This window comes from Odocoileus virginianus, chromosome 24, assembly GCF_023699985.2.
Source record: "Odocoileus virginianus isolate 20LAN1187 ecotype Illinois chromosome 24, Ovbor_1.2, whole genome shotgun sequence".
NCBI lineage: Eukaryota > Metazoa > Chordata > Mammalia > Artiodactyla > Cervidae > Odocoileus > Odocoileus virginianus.
In genome coordinates this window covers 42,487,542-42,509,999 of record NC_069697.1, presented here as the reverse complement: position 1 = coordinate 42,509,999, position 22,458 = coordinate 42,487,542, and the positions used below count along the sequence as shown (strand labels likewise).

The following is a 22,458-nucleotide window of genomic DNA, read 5'->3' as shown; positions in this document are numbered from 1 at the left end:
AAGTTTGACAGGTAAATAAGATTCAGGACTGTGTAAACTGAAAACCAATGTATGGAAGCCATGCATTTCCAGGAGGAGTTTCCAGGACTTAATTCACAACCTACGGAAAAGTCTTAGAGATAGCTTGTCTTACAGATAGACTGTGAGGGTGAGAACCTCAGTCTTGTCAATACCCAAAGGCATGAGTTGGGGGAGGTTAACCCACAGTATTCAATCCAGAAGAAATTGAAGAACACGCCAGGACGTGAGCTGTAAAATTCAGAATGAGAAATGGACCTGTTACAGGGACTAGAACTGTCTCTGTGGCTTGAGCAGCGTCTTCTCTCCCTGTTGGCAGAAGGACGTGGAACACCAATGACATTCACAAGCCTTGTTGGCGAGGACGGATCTTCGGATATTCACACTCAGGTTTCCTCAGTGAGATAGTCCAGTCCACCCCCTGGGAGTTATCTGCCACTGAACCAAGGCCAGGACATCTCTCTATGAATTCCTCTCTCCCTCTCTCCAGCTGCCAGAAGAAACACTGCTTTTCTTTTGATGCATCAATTCCTTCCAACAACACAGAGCCAAACCTTGCTCTGTTCTGTGAGCTGCTTCATCTTGTTAAGGTAACTACATTTCTTTATTGTCTCGATTGATTTAGTCATTTAATTCTGAGGGAACAAACTAATACTTAGTGTCTTAGAACATCCTCTGTCTTCCAAGTATCCTCTCTTGTTCCCAATGAATCAAAATAGCATCATTGTCGCCTTTTCCTCCCCCCATATCTTCTTAATAGCAGACAGTGGTTCTGGAAAACAGACTTCCATCCTGATTGTGTGAGTGACAGCGAAAGATGGCTTATAGATATATGCTGCTGCTGCATACTCAGCAAATTGTTTGGTTGTTTTAAAACAGTGTCCTTTTTGTGTAATGATTCTTGAACACCAGATTGATGTCTGGACACCGACTGTCTTTGAAGTTTATTGAAGAGACATCTAGTGGGGCTGAAGCAGAAAACTGTCACTCTGAATTCTGCATTGTAAGGACTGGAAATTCAGTGCCGAGAGGGACCTCTAGTGTCCTGCAGAAATCGAAGCTCAATGATGCTGAAGATTCTTTAGACGCCGTTTCCTGTTTTTAATGTGTCAAACAAGAGTGTACTTTTATTCATAGCTTGCTATTCTTTGTGAAATAAAGAGGCATACATAGTCTATTCAGGATTTATGACTAGGTATTTGTAACTTGGTGAATTTAAGTAACCTTTCTGTGCAGGAAGTGATTTTTGTGGTGCACGCTATGGGGAGCCAGGATACACGGTTTCCATCGGCCTATAATGGCACTGTGTCTCATTTACTGAGCACTTACTGTGATGCTGTCACTCAGTCGTATCCAACTCTTTGCAACCCCCTGAATTGTAGCCCACCAGGCTCCTCTGTCCATGGGATTTCCCAGGCAAGAATACTGGAGTGGATTGCCATGCCCTCCTCCAGGGATCGAACCCACGTCTCTGGTGTCTCCTGCATTGGCAGGCAGATTCTTTACCCCCGAACCATCTGGGAATCCCTGACCGCTTACTGCTCACACATAATCCACGTACCATATAAGTCACCCATTTAAAGTGTACAATTTTATATATAGGGTGGATTAACAATGAGGTCCTACTGTATAGCACAGGAAATTATATTCAATATCCTACAATAAACCATAATGGAAAATATGAAAAAGAATGTAGATATGTGTATAACTGAGTCACTTTGCTATACAGCAGAAATTAAGGCAACTTTGTAAATCAACTATGCTTGAATAAAATAAAATTTTTTAAAGTGTACAATTCAATGGCATTTATTACATTTCTAGAGTTTTGCAATCATCAGCGTAATCACTTTGAGAACATTTTCATCACTCCCCAAAGAAACCCTGTGCGTCTCAGTTATCATGTCAAGGCAATCCGTTTTTAAAATCCATTTTAAGGAATCCGCATAGTGTCTTCCATAGTGACTGTATCAATTTACTTTCCCACCATCAGTGCAAGAGGGTTCCCTTTTCTCCACATCCTCTCCAGCATTTATTGTTTGTAGATTTTTTTGATGATGACAATTCCTTAAAAAAACTAGGAATAAAACTACCACATGACCCAACAATCCCACTACTGGGCAGGCATATACCTTGAGAAAACCATAATTGAAAAAGACACATGTACCCCAATGTTCATTGCAGCACTATTTAAAATAGAGAGCACAGAAGCAACCTAGATGTCCATCAACAGATGAATAGATAAGAAGCTGTGGTACATATATATACAATGGAATATTACTCAGTCATAAAAAGGAATGCATACAAGCCAGTGCTAATAAGCTGGATGAACCTAGAGCCTATTATACAGGATGAAGTAAGTCAGAAAGAGAAAAACAAATATCGTATATTAACACACATATATTCCATATTAACACATATATATTCCATCTATATATGGAATCTAGAAAGATGGTACTGATGAGCCTATTTGCAGGGCAGCAGTGGAGACGCAGACATAGAGAACAGACTATGGACACGGTGGTGGTAGGTGGGAAGGAGAGGGTGGGATGAATGGAGAGAGTAGCATAGAAACATATACACCACCATGTGTCAAACAGATAGCCAGTGGGAGTTTGCGGTATGACTCAGGGAACTCAAGCCGGGGCTCTGTGACCACGTAGAGGGCTGGGATGGGGTGGGAGGTGGGAGAGAGAGTTTCAAGGGGGGGGACATACATATACCTACGGCTGATTCTTGTTGATGTATGGCAGACGCCAACATAATATTGTAAAGCTATTATCCTTCAGCTAAAAAGAAAGTAAAAATTATTGAGGTGTGATGTTAAAAAAAAGCCTGTGCATATTTAATGTATACAACTTGATGAGTTTGAGGATAAGTATACATATGTGATGGGCTTCCTTAGTGGCTCAGATAGCTCAGAATCCTCCTGCAATGCAAGAGACCTGGGTTTGATCCCTGGGTTGGGAAGATCCCCTGGAGGAGGGCATGGCAACCACTCCAGTATTACTGCCTGAAGAATGACATGGGCAAAAGAGTCTGGCAGGCTACAGTCCATGGGGTCGCAAAGAGTCGGACATGACTGAACGACCAAGCACAGCACAGCACATACATATGTGATGGAGAAGAAAATGGCAACCCACTCCGTTATTCTTTACTGGAAAATTCCATGGACAGAGGAGTCTGGTGGCTAGAGTCCATGAGGTCGCAGCAAGTTGGACAGGATTGAGCAACTGAGCATTCACATACATATGTGAAGCTGTCACCACCATTAAGGCCATGAACATATCCATCACCTCGGGACTTCCCTGGTGGACCAGTGGTTAAGACTCTGAGCTTCCAATGTAGGGGCATGGGTTTGATCCCTAGTTGGGGAACTAATTTCCCACAGTTGTGCAGCTGAAAGTGATTCCATTACCTATGAAACTTTTCTCCTGCTCCCTTTATTATTATCAATCTTATGATAACTGTGATAAGAACACTTAACATAAGATTCATACTCTCAGCAGATTTTAAGTATACAACACAGTACATTGGCTGTTGGCTGTATGCTGTATAGCAGATCTCCAGAATTTATTCACTGTACAAAACAAAAGCTTTGTATCCTTTGACCAGCACCTCCCCACTTCCCCCCATCTGCAGTCTTTGGCAGCCACTACTGTGCTCCTCCTTCTATTCGTTCGACTATTTTATTATATATTCCACATATGAGACAGATCAAACCAGAATTTGTCTTTCTGTGTCTAATCAAAGCCTGCCTTCTTAACCATTACACTTTCAGCATGAATCTGAAGCGGGGTTAAAAGGTCATCTTTCTCGCACTTCCTTTTCTCCTTCCTTCCTTCATCCTTCCTCCCTCCTGCTTCCCCTCCTTCCTCCCCTTCTCTGTCTTCCCCTCCTTTTAGCCCCTTCTTTGCTCTTCTGAGTCGGTAAGTGTATCCGTTTTCCATCAGAAGATTGGTGACATTTGCAATGGGAATAGATTTGCTTTTTTCAGGGTTGTGCTTATAATGCATTTTTGTGCTTATAATGTGCTCATAATGGCATTTTGGAATAAGCCATGGGAATTGACATGTTTTGTCTTAACACTGCTAAACACTCTCCCATGTGAAATCAAAGCAGACCTTTTCACGTGTCATGGCTGGGTAATGGCTTTTCTTGGACACTGTCCAATCTAGCGAAATGATGTTATTTTATTCTCCTGATGAAAACTGATATTTGACTTTTTCCAGCTCTTCAATTATCCTGTCTTAGAATCTCCACCTCAGCTGAAGAGGTACATCTGTTTTAAAGAACATGTACTCTCTGCGGAAACGGACACATCATGATTGAGGGTATCATTTGTTGGGAGTTGAGCAGGCAAATCCTTTTATCTCATTACAGTGCCTGGAACCTCATGGCTTTCTCCAACAACCAATACTTTTGGGTTTTTAAATTTTTTTTTTTTTAATTAGACCTAGGAGGAAAATGGTCAAGACTTTCAGGAAAAAAAATTCCGATTCAGTCCTATGTGGCGAGGTTGCAGACAGGGTGGTTGAAGAGACACTCCGTATGGGTCTTGCTCTTAGACCTAGCTGGGGTCAGGGTCACTCGGAAAGCACACTCACCCTGGCAGGTGACATGGATGAGGGGCTCCCCTGCGGAGACTCCTGGGCTCGGCCCACGAGTGCCTGTTCCCATATCTCTTAGTGCATTGAATGCCCTCTGAAGAAGGGTTTCACACCCCCAAGAAATGTGAATATGTGTGCCGCAAATGTCACAACAGAGGGTGGGAATAAAAGACTCATCTGAAAAAAAAAGTAAGCAATTTTTTGGCTGGTCAGTAATTTTTTCTTGGAAAATTTGCCTTCCAAGTCTGGTGGTCTGTCACTCAAATGGTGATTATCCCTGAGGCTTGGGAACTTGCCAGAATGGACCATCCTACCCCATTTTCCCCAATATAATTATGAGTCCTGTGGCGGGCATCTAACTCAAGCCAAACTTGAGACTCAATTTAGAGGCACTGATATGGGGCTGGTAGAGAGAAGGTCCCTTACTCTGAAGATTGCAAGAGCAAACAGCCACTGAAATCTGAAGCTGCTGAGATAATCTATGTTGCCGAGTGGAGAGAATATGCTTAAGGAGGAGGAAAGCAGAGCCTGCCGGTGATGGACAATTGCATTAATAGCAGATCTGATGTGTTGCATCCAACCATGCCTGAATGTGACATATTTCTTCTCTCTGTTTCAGTTATGAAAACCTATACATTCCTGTTTGGTTCAAACTAATTTGAATTGGATATTTGTCACTTAAAACTGAAAGTGCCCCAATTCAACAACACATGCAGACATTTCTGGTCGAATGAACATGAAGTGAAATAATATGCCAATTCCTCTCTGTTATGATATTTCCTTGGCCCTACTGAAAATGTATCCTTTTGTGGTGATCACATTCAAGCCTAATTTCTCTAAGATGTGTGTGTGAGACACTGTGTTTCTGAGAGACTCATTACACTCAACCTATCTTTCCTAGTAGCTCAGTTGGTAAAGAATCTGCCTGCAATGCAGGAGACCTGGATTCAATACCTGGGGATGGGAAGATCCCCTGGAGAAGGAAATGGCAGCCCACTCCAGTATTCTTGCCTGGAGAATCCCATGGACAGAGGAGCCTGGCAGGCTACAGTCCATGGGGTCGCAAGAGTCGGACATGACTTAGCAACTAAACCACCACCACCATTATCCAGTCATCTGCAGGATTACTTCAAACACAAGAAGGGACCCCCACTTCACACTGGGGAGGGCTGGGGAAGCCTTCCCAGAGGAAATGATGGTTACATTGACTTAGAAAGGCAGAGGGAGAAGAATGAATAATTCTGGCAAGGGAAGCTTCAGGCCCAGGAATGTGAATCAGCATTGGGCTTTTTAAAAAAGGGGGAGAGCAAAAAATGTTTGAAGAACGAGACACAGGTTGTATCTTGGAGTATGTAGAGAGATGCTGAAGGATTTACATCAAGGGAATAAGGTCAGACCTGCATTTAGAGGGTTTACTGTGGCATCTGTATGGAGAAGGATAGTGAGTGTGTGTGTGTGTGTGTGTGTGTGTGTGTGTTGGGAGTGGGTTGGGAAATGACTAGAAGCAGTGAGATGACTAGAAGCCCAGAGATAATGGTCAGATGAGAGGCAGTGCCTCATTGAAAGGCTGATGATGAAACTGAAGAAGAGGTTGAGACGGAGGGGAGAGATAGAGAGAGCTCACCTCCAAACACCACAAGGAAAAGTAGAAATCTATAGCCCAGGAGAAGGGTGGGGGTCCATGGATGGAAAATTACTAAGAGGAGCCATGAAGGCCAGGTGGAATCTGACTCAACTGAAATGACAGGATTCTTCTCAAAGGCGAACCAGGGTGTTTAGAGATTGAGGGTGAGGGATGAGGAATTTGATCAAGGATAATCAAATATCAAAGGTGGGAGACATTTGCTATACTGATGCAGCAGGATTCTGGATAAGACTGGAGAAGTGGACTAAGGACAATGCCTAAGGTCAGGGCCAAATCAGAGAGGAGCCTGACTTAAGTTTGGTTAAAGGAGAGAGCCCTGGTCAATGGTCACAAAGAAACACGAATATTAGAGATCTTAACAAGTCCTCACAGTTCCCAGGACTCCAGTACAAACCTCCCCTGCCGCTCAGCTGGGACCAGTGTTGAAGTCTTACTGCCCCTGCTCACCTGTGAACTCACAGAAGTGATGCCAGGAGGTCAGGGAGGACTGGACAGGAAGAGATCCATTCAGTTCTCTCTCAGTGGATCACCACTAGCCTTTGAAAGGGCAGTTCAGAAGAAACTAAGAAGTAAAAGCAGATTATAAGGATAAAGACTCCTGGAAGAATTTGAGGAGGCAAGGGCAAAATGCATATTGAGAGGCAACTCTTTACAGTTGTCTGCAAGAAACAATAGTTTGACACACACGGTGCCTACCAGAATTTTCTGTAATAATTCTGCCATTACACGTATAGAAATCCTAAGAGAACATATACCCTCTTAGCAATCTAAAATCTGCAGCCAGGTCCCACAAATGGTGCTTCTCGAATCTTTAAAACCCACTGACTTCAAAGGGCATCACTTTCAGACTAGAAATGTGGATGTGAGGATGAACTGGGTGCCCGTCTTAAAATCATGTCTTTGTCAAAATCATGCAGACTTCCACACCTGTAGTTTCATCCTTCTTACCATCAGCACCCCAAAGCTCACGGGAAAATTTTTCTCTATACGTTAAGAAAGAAGTCACACTCTGGAAGCTGTGTCCTGAGTAAACACTTTGAGACAGACCTATCTTTCTAGCTGTAAAGTCTAGAATATTTCAATTTCATCGGCTACTTTTCTAATGATTATCAAAATATTTTGAGCATGGCACTGGCTGCAGAAAAGGTAGTGATGCCACCTAATCTTTCTTTAATAAGGGAGCATTTCATATCAGGAGAGATGAGACATTTAATGGAACGCAGATGTCTCTCTCTGGGTGTTCCACAATTCTGCCAGCCTTATGAGTCACCTCAACCATTAGTAATAAAATAAAAATGGCTTGAGATCACATCACACACACACAAAGGGAAACACAGCATACCTTCTACCCACTCTGTGGAATTTCTCAGGGGCAGGGGTGGAGTGGGCTTGGCTAACCCTTCTAGGCTTTCTGCTTCTACTAAATTCTCAGCCTCACATCTGTCTAGACTCATGTGGTTTTTCTTTTCTCAAATTGGACCCAGTTGTTTTTCCTTTTGATGCCACTTACAGAAAACACTTGTGTGCAGCCCATTTTTAACAAAGGGTATGAGAAAAGAGAGGGTCTGAATCGCCATAGAGCAGAGAAAGTTCTTTAATACTAATTACGTGATGTCTCATTGGGTTAGAAACTGAGATCTCCACAGCTTTCAATTCATGTCCCCCCCCCATCTTTTTTGGTTATTTCTGCAAATTGCTTCCTGATTTGGCTGGAGATGTCTTCTCCTGGGCTTCCAGACTTCATTTTCCTAGACCCTGTCCCTCCCACCTTCTCTCTTTACCCACCAATTTCTTCTACCAACATATCCTGTCCTCATCACCTTAATCTGTTTGTGAAAAGTTTTTTCTTATATTATTATACAGAGAAATATACTCTCCTTTGACTGACTTAATGGTCTTTCTCAACAGTATCTCAGAGCCTACACTTTCATAGTCAAATGGCTCTTCAAGGCACTTTTGCTAAGCAAAAGGCACTTCCTTCTTAAGATAAATTTCATCAATAAATTTTGAAATAAATTGTTATTTCCCCACTATATTAAAGTCTATGTCATATCCAGATTCTAGTAACTGGTATAGCAATATTACTTTTATAGTATTGCCAGAAAGTGAAAGAAAGTGAAAGTCACTCAGTCGTGTCTGATTCTTTGCGACCCCACGGACTGTACAGTCTGTGCAATTCTCCAGGCCAAAATACTGGAGAGGGTAGCCTTTCCGTTTTCCAGGGAATCTTCCCAACCCGGGGATCGAACCCAGGTCTCCTGCATTACAGGCAGATTCTTTACCAACTGAGCCACCAGGAAAGCCCAGGAATATTGGAGTGGGTAGCCTATCCCTTCTCCAGTGGATCTTCCCAACCCAGGAATCAAACCAGGGTCTCCTGCAATTTACCAATTCTTTACCAACTGAGCTACTACTACTGGGAAGACCCAGTATTGGCAGAATAAAGGTTATATTTTAAAAATCACTGAGTAAAGAGAGATAAGACTCATTATGGCCAGATTTTAAATTAATGTTTTTTTTCTCCCCATCTTTTTTGGTTATTTCTGCAAATTGTTTCCTAAGGAGGAAATCTTTTCCCATCAGCAGTCTCATCATCCTCTTCTTTAGATTTTTATTTTTTGTGAGATGAGCTTATATATCCGGGACACTGTGAATTAGCTGGTGATGGGTATTAAAATAAGAAAACTGGGGTTTTCTTGCATATCTCATATGTGGTATAAAGTAAGGAGTTTGAAAAAGGTGGAATGCTTGCTTACTTATTATCATCTTTGTTACAGGCGGAAACTCACACCTGGAAACAAAACTCAGCAACACAGTCCAAGACGAAGTCGTTTCTGGCTTTGCATCATAAAGATTTGTCCTTGTCCCCCTGTTACATCTTGAGACTGAAAAGCTCTTCCTTTGGATCTTAACTCAGTAAGTAAGGGTCAGTCTCCATGGCCTTAATGTTGACAGCAACTCTATAAATTATTTGAAAGTGGCTTACATTTTCTACTTGATCATTTAATCTTGCTTCACATCATATCTCAGAGGGATTTTCTTTTTTTCTCATCTGCAAAGTTTGCTAAGAAATTCTCAGGTCAGTTTTGGTACAAAGGTCCACCATCATAAAGGCTTCCCATCAGGTATACTTCCATCCTTCCAAGATGGGCATGATCTATAAATGACTTTATGGGGATGATGAACAAGGCATATCAACTCCATCTCTATGTACCTACCAGTATGTCAGACTCAGAATCACCGTGCAACTTCACACAGTGATGTCATCAGGCGGGGGACCCTCCAAGGGTTCACAGGCATCAGTGGACTGCTCTAGTCTGACTCTCCAACCCTCAACCACCAGCCATACCTAAACTATACATCTGACTTTATTTAATATTGTTACAGGCTCTACTTCATTGAAAATTCCCAAGAACAATCAATGAAATATTCATGGAACCTGTTCCTGGTCATCTCTGCAAATCTCCCTTGAGGGTTTTATAAGCGCCACAGAGCAATCATTTGGTGGCTTCCTGTGCTTTCTTCTTCTTATTCCAGTCCTCCTCCTCATCTCTATGTCAGCTGTTTCATTGTAATAAAAATAGGAAACACAGCAGAGGCAATCCTGGCAGAGATTATTCCACAGCCACATACGTTTTAGTTATTTAACCCTCATAGCCACACACAATGAGGTAGGTCCTATTATTCCCATTTTTAAGATGAGAAAACTGAAGTCCAGAGAAGTGCCAGCAAGAGATTGGTAGAACCCAGAGTCCTTGCCTTTAACCACTTTGCCGTTTGCATGTTGAGTCATGGTAGGTGTTGACTTTGAACTCCATAAATGAGGACGCAGGTCTTAATTATTTATTTTTGGCTTCACTGGGTCTTCGTTGCTGCATGTGGGCTTTCTCTAGTTGTGGTGAGCAGGGGTTTCTCTTTGTAGCAGTGCACGGACTTCTCATTGCGGTGGCTTCTCTCCTGTTGCGGAGCATGGACTCTAGGCACATTGGCTCAGTGGATTCTGCTCAGGGGCTCTAGAGCATGCGCTCTGCAGATGTGGTGCATGAGCTTAGCTGCTCCGCGGCATGTGGGATATTCCTGAACCAGGGCTCGAACTTGCGTCTCCTGCATTGGCAGGTGGACCACCAGGGAAACCCCGGACACAGGTCTTGATGCAAATAAGTCCTGAATTTGAATCCCAGCTCAGCCACTTATTCTATAACATGTTACTTCACTTCTTTGGCCCTCAGTATCCTCATCTGTAAATGGGGATGATATGAGAATTTTCCTCATCAGATTCTTGAGACTATTCAATTAAATAGTGCCTGTAACAACATTAAGTGGAGTCTCCAGAGTGTTAAAGGCATACAGTGAATGTTAGTGCTGAATATAATAGCAGTCATCTTTGATCATGAATTCAGATCATGAACTCGTTATTGTCAAATTCAGACTTAAATTGAAGAAAGTGGAGAAAACCACTAGACCATTCAAGTATAACCTAAATCAAATCCCTTACGATTATACAATGGAAGTGAGAAATAGATTTAAGGAACTAGATCTGATAGAGTGCCTAATGAACTATGGACGGAGGTTCGTGACATTGTACAGGAGACAGGGAACAAGAACATCCCCAAGAAAAAGAAATGCAAAAGAGCAAAATGGCTCTCTGAGGAGGCCTTACAAATAGCTGTGAAAAGAAAAGAAGCAAAAAGCAAAGGAGAAAAGGAAAGATATACCCATTTGAATGCAGAGTTCCAAAGAATAGCAAGGAGAGATAAGAAAGCCTTCCTCAGTGATCAGTGCAAAGAAATAGAGGAAAACAATAGAATAGGAAAGGCTAGAGATTTTTTCAAGAAGATTAGAGATACCGAAGGAACATTTCATGCAAAGATGGGCTCAATAAAGGACAGAAATTGTATGGACCTAACAGAAGCAGAAGACATTAAGAAGAGGTGGCAAGAATACACAGAAGAACTGTACAAAAAAAGACCTTAATGACCCAGATAATCACGATGGTGTGATCACTCACCTAGAGCCAGACATCCTGGAATGTGAAGTCAAGTGGGCCTTAGGAAGCATCACTACGAACAAAGCTAGTAGAGGTAATGGCATTCCAGTTGAGCTATTTCAAATCCTAAAAGATGATGCTGTGAAAGTGCTGCAATTAATATGTCAGCAAATTTGGAAAACTCAGCAGTGGACACAGGACTGGAAAAGGTCAGCGTTCATTCCAATCCCAAAGAAAGGCAATGCCAAAGAATGCTCAAACTACCACACAAAGACACTCATCTCACACACTAGTAAAGGAATGCTCAAAATACCCAAGCCAAATTTCAGCAATACATGAACTGTGAACTTCCAGATGTTCAAGCTGGTTTTAGAAAAGGCAGAGAAATCAGAGACAAAATTGCCAACATATGTTGGATCATCAAAAAAGCAAGGGAGTTCTAGAAAAACATCTCCTTCTGCTTTATTGACTATGCCAAAGCCTTTGACTATGTGGATCACCACAAACCATGGAAAATTCTTACAGAGATGGGAATACCAGACCACCTGACCTGCCTCTTGAGAAATCTGTATGCAGGTCAGGAAGCAACAGTTAGAACTGGACATGGAACAACAGACTGGTTCCAAATAGGAAAAGGAGTATGTCAAGGCTGTATATTGTCGCCCTGCTTATTTAACTTATATGCAGAGTACCTCATGAGAAACACTGGGCTGGAAGAAGCACAAGCTGGAATCAAGATTGCTGAGAGAAATATGAATAACCTCAGATATGCAGATGACACCACCCTTTTGGCAGAAAGTGAAGAAGAACTAAAGAGCCTCTTGATGAAAGTGAAAGAGGAGAGGAAAAAGTTGGCTTAAAGCTCAACATTCAGAAAACTAAGATCATGGCATCTGGTCCCATCACTTCATGGCAAATAGATGGGGAAACAGTGGAAACAGTGTCAGACTTTATTTTCTTGGGCTCCAAAATCACTGTAGATGGTGACTGCAGCCATGAAATTAAAAGATGTTTACTCCTTGGAAGAGAAGTTATGACCAACCTACACAGCATACTAAAAAGCAGAGGCATGACTTTGCCAACAAAGGTCCATCTAGTCAAGGCTATGGTTTTTCCAGTGGTCATGTATGGATGTGAGAGTTGGACTGTGAAGAAAGCTGAGCACCGAGGAATTGATGCTTTTGAACTGTGGTGTTGGAGAAGACTCTTGAGAGTTCCTTGGACTGCAAGGAGATCCAACCAGTCAATCCTAAAGGAAATCAGTTCCGAATATTCATTGGAAGGACTGATGCTGATGCTGAACCTCCAATACTTTGGCCACCTGATGTGAAAAACTGACTCATTGGAAAAGACCCTGATGCTGGGAAAGATTGAAGGCAGGAGGAGAAGGGGACGACAGAGGATGAGATGGTTGGATGGCATCACCGATTCAATGGACATGAGTATGAGTAACCTCCGGGAGTTGGTGATGGACAGGGAGGCCTGGTGTGCTCTAGTCCATGGGGTTGCAAAGAGTCGGACACGACTGAGTGACTGAACTGAACTGAACTGAATACCCTTTTTATAGATTAGCAAACTGAGACTTGGAGAAGTGAAAGACTTTCCCTAGGGTAAACAGCTTGAAAGTGGCAGTCTAAGCTTGAAACTCAGCTCTGGGACTCCAGAGTCTCTGTTCTTCCAGGCATAACTACCTAGTTTTGCTGCCATGAGCCCGTCCATGCTGAAGACCTCCTGACAGAGGCTACGTGGGATGAGGTTTTGCTCAACAAACAGGCTCTGCCCTGATCTTGTACACGATTACTTGTGATAAGAGCCATGTGTGAGACGTTCCAATGAATGGAATAAATGACGTGTGATGAGAGCGCTGAGTAGAGAAAGGCCACGTGACCATAAGCTCTAATCATTTTTGGGTGGCTTGAACTTTTTGGCTGAGTGCCTACATCTTCATTTCACCTCTTGCTGTGGAACTCTTGCTTTTCTTTAAGCCCGAGAGTCTAGCTCCATGAGTAACATAAGATCATGTAAATGTAGTCTTGGAAGGCAGGCTGCTTGTCATACTATAGTTGCTTTGTTGCTTTAATGAAAACCACATGCTCCATGGTATTTTTAGACTAGTTAATATTAGCAGATCAGCAGCATTTTTATTTAGATATTGCTATTCCAGCTGGGCTTCCTCTTGTTACTTCAAGAAAATCAGAATGTCTACCGAATGTAGCCTTCAGAAGAGTGGAAGATGGAAAGAAAACAACCAGCACTTTCCCCTGGACTCTTCTGGTTTCTTCTGGAAGTTACATGTGCTTCCCTGAATCTTTGGGAAAGGAAGGCTGACCCAGGGGCTTGCCTTCAGAGAATGGTGGAGGAAGTACCCTGGTGGCCCAGTGGTTAAGACTCCACATCCCCAGTGCAGGGGGTCCAGGGTTGATTCCTGGTCAGGGAACTAGATCTCAATTAAGAGTTCACTTGCCACAACTAAAGATCTGGGAATATCACAATGAAGACTGAAGATTCCACATGCTGCAGCTAAGACCCGGCTCAGTCAAACAAATAAATAAGTAAACAAATATTAAACAAGAGAGAAAGAATGGTGTACTGAGTAACAAGGTGGAAGCAATGACTAAGAAAGACTTGTATTTGTCCTGGAATCAAGAGAAGAGAGAGGAAAAAAGAGGAAAGAGGGAAGAAGGGGTTGTCCAACTACCATTTGAAGACTTCTTGAAATTACTGGCATAGTATGTTTTTTTTTTAATGTTATTAGTTTTGTTTCATTTGTATCATTTTGAGAAAGGTAGGATCATTCCACTCTATTCTTGAGACCTATTTGGAGTCATTTGAATTTCTAAATTTGCTTCTTTCAGAGAAAATTTTTTATTTCTTGGGAAAAGTCCTTAAATTCATTTCCTTCCTGAATAAATCATGTTTCCTACTCTACCAACATGAAATATTCACTGTCTCCATGACTAGAAGAGTAAAAATGCCCCCTTTCTCTCTCCCTGGAGAGAAATTGAGAGAAGAATTTGACATTGAATGTAATGACATCATCAAAAGCAGTGACCTCTATCCTTAGGGTAGGTCTTTGTGGACCCAAGGGGTGATTGATGGGTATGCTCTCCTCTGCCCAGCAGGCTGGAGGCAAAAGGAGTAAGAAAAGGGACGGGCAGCATCCCTTCTGAGCATCTTTGCTGAGGACCAGTTTATGTCAGGCCCACACAAGCAACGGGCTTCCCTTGTGGCTCAGCTGGTAAAGAATCCACCTGCAGTGTGGGAGGCCTGGGTTCGATCCCTGGGTTGGGAAGATCCCCTGGAGAAGGGAAAGGCTACCCACTTCAGTATTCTGGCTGTACAGTCTATGGGATTGCAAAGAGTTGGACACAATGAGGGACTTTCACACAAGCAACAGCTCAGAACCCTCTGTTGGTAGAGGGCAAGGCTGATGAGATTTTGCTTTGGCATGTGTATTTTTTTTAATTTCATGTGTTAGGGTTGTATTGAACTCAATAGTTACACACGGGAAACGGCTGAATTTTCCCCACTGTGACCACCTTGAAAACATACACTGCTCAATCTCCTTCCCCTGTCCCCTTCTGTAGTTTAGTCAAGAAGATAAAATAAGTCTTCTTTTGACAAGTATTACTTCAAGTGTTAAAAGACCCAATAGACTCTAACTCAAAACTTTGATCTCAGATCCAATTCAAAATTTCTCCCATTTCCCAAAGCTAAGCCTGACCCTTGGCCGGGGGTCTCAAAGTTTGGAAAGGAGAGTCTGATCTTAGGGTCTGTTTGCTCATTATTCTTTCTGACTCACTCCCCCTTCTCAATTTGCATTGCTACCTTTGGTTTCTCCAGGGCTGGGGAGTAGGAATAAAGGAGCAAGAGGGCAAAGAGTCTTTCCATGTACTTTTGTGATTCTCCTTTGCCTGGCATTGCCAAGGTGTTGGGCACTTCATTCCTCTGTGTAATCATGGGCACTTGTGGGTCATCCACTCTGGGACTTTTGTGCTGTACCGGTTCCCGTATGGGTGATACACTCTTTAGCTGATCTCTTGGGACGCACTTTCCTCTTTCCACCCCAACTCCTGTCACGGTGGTTGCATCTCCAGCCTGGTACTGCTAGACTCCCCCTGCTCTGGCAGGCTACTCTAGAGATAGAGTGGATCCTTTCAACATATTTTAATATACATTCCATAGTGTCCACTAGACCCATGAGGACCCATCCATTCATGGTTCACCGTCCTGAGAACAGACGGCTTGCCCCCTCTGCTCCCTCTGTCTTCGCCTGCCTTCTGGGGCAGCTTCTGGCTGCTCCTGCCTTCAGAAATCATCTGTGCGTGTGGCAGGCTGTGGTCTCTGTTAGCTATGTCCTCGAGCCTTCAAGGACCCATGGAAGGCTCTCCCATAGTGAAAGGAGAAGAGCCAAGTGACCTCTATTCTTAGGAATTCCCTTGCACAAACTCTATTTGGGAATTCCAAGTCTCAAGTCCAAGATCAAGAAGTAGGCTGTTATCAGAACCCCAAAGCACCCCTCATCTTCCTTTCTAGTCTCCCTAGACTTCTAGCAGCATGGATTAGCCTCTCTTTTTCCATAGTCTGGAGGTAAAAGATCAGTTTGGCCACCTTGTAGTGAGCTTTGTTATCAAGTAGGTCTCTGGAGGATTGAGGAGGGCAATGCTTGTTACTTACTGTTTTCACCTTAGGGGCTTCGGCCAAAATGCAGACGGTAGGAAAAGTTCCATTTGCAACTAATGGAAATCTGTAAATTGAAAGTTCATAAGGAGTTAGCTTTCTGTGCAGACTCCACTTCCTCATGAGTCATTCAGAAAGATTCCCCGATTGTATGACCTCTGGGAATTCGTATTTGTTCTCAGAAACTGTCTGCAAACGTGTACATGTCTTCATCAACAATTACTTGCTAGATAAACAGAAAAAGTAACAGACTTGTTGACTCTGGTGGGGAACCATATAGACCTATAACTAAAGTTTACTGAGCACTTCTTCTTTGCTAAGCTTTTTTCTGGGTGTGTTTAACTCTTCAAAACCCCACTACTTGGAAAGGCTCAGTATTATTATCACTGTAACAGTTAAGGAGGTCTGAGGTCCAGATAGTGTAAGATATGTAATGAGGATCACGCAACTGGGAAAATTGGAGTCATGTGCAACCCTGGTCACCTGGCTCCAGAGCTTATAATCACTCTTCTATTCCGGGGACCAGAGTTCCCTGAGGAATCAGGGGTTCCCCATTGCTAGTTTCTGGATAAAGCTCCACTGAGTTTCCTTAGGCGGAATGACTGAGACTTAGGGAAAGGAACTATGGAAAAGGAGATGACTTCTGGGTCAAGACCAGATCTTTTGGGTAATAAACTAGATTCAAAGCTAGATGTCACTGCTCTGTGGAGTAGGGAGAATAAGGCATTTGGAGACATGACACTTTCTTTGGGAATAGGCTTGTGTCCATGATGGAAACCCCACGAGAAGAGTCTGTCATTTTGGGCATTTCTCTCGTATGCCATGGGAAAACTCATAAACAGTATGTGGATTTAAGTTTTGTAAAGCAGAAGGTGTTGTTGGTTTCTTAAATTACCCCACTTGTTCAGACAAGACCGATACCCCTCTACTCCTCTGTGGTGACACAATGAATGTTTCAGGCACTTGATTGAAGTGTGCTCAGCCCATCAGCCTCTTTTCTGAGCTCACCAGAAGGGAGAGGTACCCACTGAAGGGGTTGCCTAGGAGTTTCTGATGGTGATCAGTGGGGGAGGGGCAGGGGCTACGGCAGAGTAGGAAGGAAAACATGATGCTCAGCAAGTTCTAGGAGAAGAAAGGATGTAAAATCAGTCTTTCCTTCCAATATTTTCTTAGGGGATCTGACCTGGGTGAGAGGGGAGGGAGGGAAGGAGGATGCTTGGGTTAGGTCTTTCTTCACTAAAGATCAAGAAGATTGGGGCCTGGTGGCATGATCTCAAAAAGATAGCAAGTCAGAGTGAACGTTGTGAAGCCCATCGAATGGGATTCGGCAGAAAGAGGACTGAGAGGCTGCTGGATGACCAGGGCAGGAGGAAGCCAGACAGCAGCCTCGTTTGGGATCCGGGCTGAAGGGTCTAGGTGTGGAGCAGATGGTGATTAACATGAAAGTCAGCAGTATCCGCCTCAAGGCAAAGGTGGAGTCTGGGCTAAAGTGGGGTGATCTGGACAGGAAGATAACAGCAGGTGTTAGGCACAGCAACTTAGAGAAATATTCTGGAGCAGGTACCAATACTGCCGACTTCTCCCGCAGTAACTGTCATTGGAGGACCAGAAAAATGGCAAAAGAACATTTACCAGTTAGGGTTAGGGTTCACTTTGCAAACAGACACTGGATACCTCATGTGTCTGCCCTTGCACTAAGCCCTGGAGATACCAAGACTTTAGAAAGACACGATCTCTGCTTACAAGCAGCTCACGGTCCAGGGGGATGATCTGGGAAATCAACACGATGGTTTGTTATAAGTGCTCCGATGGGATATGCACAAGTTCACTTTCACTTTCACTTTGGGCTCATAGGAGGACAGAGAATCTAGACATTAACTGGGGGAGATGGTGACAAAGAAGACTTCCTGGAGGAATGGCATTGATGGGGATGCCCTATTGATAGGGAAGCATTCAACATGTATGTATAGGATGAATTGCTGTCAGTCTGGAAAATGGGGAGGGGGTGGGGGATTTTTGAAGGCAGATTCTTTTAGGTTCTTACTCAATTTGAGTAAGAGCCAGAGGAAGGAGGAGCCCTGAGGAGACTGGTATGACGAGAAAGGACTGTGACAGCAAGAAGTGGCTAGACCTGATGCAGGAGTCGGAAACAGATCATGATGGGGATATAACCAGCCTACAGGGTAGATGGTCCTGTCAGCACTTTACAAAGGAGACCAGTGAGCTCAGGGGTTCAGAGGCTTTCCCCAAATCACACAGTGGATGTGGCAGACCTGGGATCTAAAAGCTACCTCACCCCAAATGGGGAGCTCTTTTCCTATTTTTCCTTTGCATCTTTGATAAAAGTTTAAGTTATTAAAATTTGTGCTCATCTCCAAATAATATGCTCATCTCCAATAGACCCCTCTGCTCAATGTTAGCCCAGAAGTCACTGCATCCTCTCAGGACTGAGCAAATCATAATGCATTAAAACAGATTATACCCTGATCCTGATGGAGGCAGCAGATCACCAAGAAGTCAGCTCTGTGCTAAACTGGCCTGGAGCATGAGCTTGGGAGGCTAGGCTTCATTTGTATTCCAAGGGAGAGAGTCCAGGGAGAAAAAGGCACAGCAGTTTCTTTCATAAAATGTTTAAAGGACTAGTTTGTTCATGACCTTGGTTGATTAGGGTCAGGAACTTGACATCCTAATGCTGAATGTATCAGAAAAATCTGTGTTTGCTCACTGCTACTGCTCTGAACAGGCTTCTAACTTCTAGCTCTAATTTCCTGCATAGCCCTCAGGAAATGCAAGTTGGTCTGAGGGTTTTGTTTTGTTTTTCTCCTTCCCTTTCCAGTTTGGGGCAAAATCCAGCATAATTGTGGCATTTACCCACTGATAAGTGAAAAATCAACATCATGGCAAACAGTGAGTGTTGACCTAACTCCTAGGAACTCATAGTACTTCACCTGGGTGGCTGCCTCCTTGGCCAAATGTCTGATGACAGTCTTTCCATGTTGTTACATGGCTTTCGGCTTCAGTCCCCTTTATGTCTTTCTCCTGAGGGCTCTGCTGATCCTGGCTTGTCTTGGACAAAGTTGAGAAATACGCAGAGAATGCCTTTTGGGCTCTGAACCTTCTTTTTCTTCTTCTTCCTATGGGACTCATGCTCAGTGGTACAGGTGCCCAGTGTTACATCATTTATCTCTCCTCTTCCATCAAGACAATGACCAAGAAAGCATCTCAAACTTAATTGTTGGAAAAGACTAACTTTGATGATAACAGCTTACACATAGGTGGGACACACTCTGCAAAACACCTTGTTCTCAACGTTTTGTGTACTCAATGAATTATCCCAATAATTCTGCACACTGACTCAAAATAATTCTGTGCACTAGAGAAAGTCATTAGCTCTGTCAGTCACAGAGCAGTTAGTTTACTGACCCAAGGTCATAGTGTTAGAACTCGGTAGAGACATTTGAACCCAGGAAGTCTGACTTTGTCCATGGGCTCAGCCAATTCATTAGGAGAACAATAACAATTCACTGATGGGGACGTGCATTACTTCATTTAATGCTCCTAAATAGTTTTAATATATGGTTTTATAACTCTGTTTTACAGACAGAAAAATGAGGGAGGAATTGCTGAGATTTTATAACTAGTAAGTAGTGGAGAAGAATGTGGAGCCATGGTCTGAATGATTGCTACTATCCACCATAGCACTCCTGGATTCAGGTCCTCAATTATGGAGTATCAGGCTCTGCTTTAAGGCTCTGATTTTGTGCTTTATTTATTTATTTTTTTGATTTTGTGCTTTAAATAATATCAGAACATTAAGTTAGATTATTGGCGCTATCCTTGTGGTTGAGACAATGGGTAGTAACTAGGAGGCAGGAGAAACATTTTATTTGGGAGTGGGGGAAGTGGGCACTGAGACTTTCCTGGATGTCAAAGTTACAGTGTGTAGGCTGGTGACCATTTGGCCATCCTGGCATTCTGGCCTCATTCAGAAGCTTTTTCTCTTCAGTTCTAAGCCGCTGTATTTGACTGTCTGCACCCCAACAGTGCACAGCCTCCCCAGAGTGGCTATGACTGAAACTAAACTCCCCATTTTTATTTCCCAATGGGCTTAACAGCATCACCTAAACTGGGAATGCCCTTTCTCCTTCACCTTCTACATTTATTCAGCCTCTGCATTCCACAGACCTTGCCTTTTACAGACATTTCTGGTCTATTATATCTCCTCACTCGTCCTGTCTTTGTTCACCATCCTCACCTAAATGATCATAGGAGTGAGTTTCCCCCTCACTCCTGGTGTCTCTCTCCTCCAGTCATCCGTTACTGCTTCCTGGAGTAATTGCTCTCACATGGAAACTGATCATGTCACTTCCTGCTCAAAATCTGTCAGTGTTGGGCCCCAAACACTTATGCAGTGCTTCCTCAAACTTCAGACTATGGTCTTCAGTAATGTACTCTTGGAGCTAACGGGGTTTCTCAGACATTTAAAAATAATCCTTTATTTAAAAAAAACAAAGAATTCTCCTTGTGATGAAAACTCTTAAAATGGTTTTATCCCAATATTGACAATGTGACCTTGGGTCATTTGGTTAACAGTGCCACCGGAAGAAAAAATACTTAATTTCACGTTAAGGGACATGATTGGGAAGATTAATAGCATATTTTGTTAACAGGCCTTGTATTGGCTTTCCCTTTGTAAATTTGTTTTGGTTTTATTATTGCATAAAGGTTATAGACATTGAGAAGTTATGGTTAGTTTATAGATTTATAGATTTAAATAATGTTGTAATTAAAATAAGTTGTCAGGACTTCCCCGATGGTCCAGCGGCTAGGACTCTGCGCTCCCTGTGTGGGGGTCATGATCTCTGGTTGGGGAACTGGATCCCACGTGCTGCATCTAAGAGCTTTCATGCAGCAACTAAGACCCGACATAATCAAATAAATAAATATAAAAAAAATGAGTTGACAATACCAAGAATATTTAATCATTCTTTCCTTTAATGTCGGTCCATGCAGTTTTGCATACCCAAGTTCAAAAACACTGACCTGTGGGGTCAAGTGCAAACTCCTTAGAGCTGTATGTGTCTTGTCTCTATCCCCTATCCCCTTCCAGCCTCCTTCCTGCATCCCCCCGCCCCATGCCTTCTCCTCTCTTGACTAGAGCTCCCGGACAGTAGGAACAAACAATTTCTTATTCCTATTTGTACCTACTTGTCGGACCGTGAGTGAGGGAAGGAAGCAATGAACATGTGATGGAGGCAGAGACCTAATGGCCAACTCCTAACATTACTTTAAATATTAACATTCCTTGCTTGACTTCAGGCTGGGACACCATGCTATCTCTCCTATCTGTTCAGCCACTCTTATATTTTATGTATTAAATGACTAAGTCATTTACAGGGGAGGAGGGACAGAGGAAGAAAAGGTTCAAAACTTACACCCATAGGGGTGAACTGACTTCCCATAGGGGAAGGTCAGATGCAGCCTGTATCCCGAGGGAAGGAATCATCTCCCCACAGTGTTTTCAACTTGGAAATTCCCAGAGAATCAAAGAGAGATGTCTGCTTTGCTCCTCCTCTCATAGTATGTCAGCTGCTCCCCTCCCACCCTTTCTTAGCTCCTAAGAAAGGGATGATTCCTTTAAACAGACTTTTATGTCTACTTTATTTTTAGCCCAGAAAGCATTTGCTTTTCGTGTTTGTGTATAGGAATGTGAATTCAGGTCAGCTGATGATCAGGTCAGACACCCGAACATGCCTACAGCCGCACTGGGGCCTAGTAACCAGTCAATAAAGCTGGGCAGCACATGATGAGTTCCTATCAGTTCCAAAATCTTATTTTGAGTGACAATCAGCTCTAGTGGGTTTTGTGGCCATACCAATCTCATAAGGAGGATTTGGGTGTATGACCCAGATAACCACGATGGTGTGACCACTCTCCTAGAGCCAGACAGCTTGGAGTGTGAAGTCAAGTGGGCCTTAGGGAGCACCACTATGAACCGAGATAGTGGAAGTGATGGAATTCCAGCTGAAATACTTCAAATCCTAAAAGATAGTGCTGTTAAAGTGCTGCACTCAATATATCAGCAAATTTGGAAAACTCAGCAGTGGCCACAGGGCTGGAAAAAGTCAGTTTTCACTCCAACCCCAAGAAAGTCAATGCCAAAGAATGTTCAAACTACTGCATAATTGCCCTTATCTCACAAGCTAGCAAAGTAATGCTCAAAATTCTCTAAGCCAGGCTTCAACAGTATGTGAACCGTGAACTTCCAGATGTTCAAGCTGGTTTTAGAAAAGGCAGAGGAACCAGAGATCAAATTGCCAACATCCATTGGATCATAGAAAAAGCAAGAGAATTCCAGATAAACATCTACTTCTGCTTCATCAACTACATTAAAGCCTTTGACTGTGTGGATTACAAAACTGTGGAAAATTCTTGAAGAAATAGAAATACCAAACCATGTTACCTGCCTCCTGAGAAATCTGTATGCAGGGCAAGAAGCAACAGTTAGAACTGAACATGGA

General features: G+C 43.0%; 1 long non-coding RNA gene and 1 other non-coding gene across 3 annotated transcripts in view; one reads left to right on the top strand and one right to left on the bottom strand.

Moving 5' to 3' along the window:
* The window catches only part of LOC139030860 (uncharacterized), a 61,391-nt gene that overhangs the window by 21,159 nt on the left and 17,774 nt on the right, over positions 1-22,458 (top strand). Inside the window, exons 2-3 of one of the 2 annotated variants that reach the window (XR_011483296.1) lie at positions 509-608; positions 9,048-9,186. This is a non-coding gene — a long non-coding RNA (uncharacterized lncRNA). The remainder of the gene's footprint in view (positions 1-508; positions 609-9,047; positions 9,187-22,458) is intronic. The other variant, XR_011483297.1, reaches the window with a different exon arrangement.
* Positions 8,498-8,570, bottom strand: TRNAY-GUA (transfer RNA tyrosine (anticodon GUA)). The gene has a single exon. It is a non-coding gene; the product is annotated as a tRNA-Tyr (tRNA).